The sequence below is a fragment of the Nicotiana attenuata genome, unplaced genomic scaffold (genome assembly GCF_001879085.1).
Source record: "Nicotiana attenuata strain UT unplaced genomic scaffold, NIATTr2, whole genome shotgun sequence".
In the NCBI taxonomy this organism is placed as follows: domain Eukaryota; kingdom Viridiplantae; phylum Streptophyta; class Magnoliopsida; order Solanales; family Solanaceae; genus Nicotiana; species Nicotiana attenuata.
In genome coordinates this window covers 401,993-403,117 of record NW_017670549.1, presented here as the reverse complement: position 1 = coordinate 403,117, position 1,125 = coordinate 401,993, and positions in this window count along the sequence as shown.

Below are 1,125 nucleotides of genomic sequence, written 5' to 3'. Positions count from 1 at the left end.
TGCACATCATTATTCAAAGGCGTCATGGATCGGAGGCAGCATCTTCATGGCCCGAGAACATCATTTCATGGCCTGCAAATCCCTTACTGAACAATTCATGGCCCAGGACATCATGGTCTGAGGACGTCATCCTTAACCGTCCGAAGATGATTTTCATGGTCCAAAGGGAACTGCATCATGTTTAAATTTTTGCACAAATACATGTTTCTAGCGTCTCTTTATCTGCAGGTGACCGGCAAGCAACCGCTATCCCAGCAGGAGCAACCTCGCTCCAGTTCCTTCAACTATCTCAAACATGACCATTCCTCATAACCACCTATCCCGAAATCTCGTGTCCGTTCTTGTAATGACTTCATCGGTATATTCCGCCGATGGATCCAGAACTACACACGACCTGATTCCTATAAAACCAGGGATATGTAGGCAGCTCAAAGACCAGAGTCCGGCCTCTATATTTCAAAACATCCCATCCGGTCAAAATTGGCCATCATTTCTTTACCCGAAAACTCTTTCATCCTTCCCGGGTAAAGAGGGGTAGCTGTTGATACCCAATTATTCCCTATAATATTTTCAAAACTATGCCTTGGCATCATTTAGCATTTTTCATACAATTTCTGCATTTTTAAAATATTTTAATTAATTTATCCCAACATTTTATTTATAAAACAATCATTTATTGCATCACAAATAGTTTAATAATAATTTCTGTTGCTTAATTTTATCATTTGCATTTGTATTAAGTTTCAATTATTGCACAAATAGCCACATTTGTATTTGTAGGATGTAATTGCAATTATAGCTAGTGCATGTATTATTATATTATTTTACCAAAAAATAGCCTTTTATATTTTTAAAATATTAATTAATTATTTTAAAATATTTTCCAAGCATGAAAATCATTTTTTACAACCTATTAGTTATTTTTAAAAATTGTTTTATCAATTAAATGGTTATTTAATAAATGGCCACCTTATTTTTCAAATTTAGCCTAAATTAAACAATTAAAATCCCTAACCCACCAAGACCAGGCCCAAACCAAATCCTACCCGGCCACAAACCCTCTAAATCCTGGCTGTTGATCATAGAGATCAACGATCAACGGCCACCATCACTTCTTACCAAATT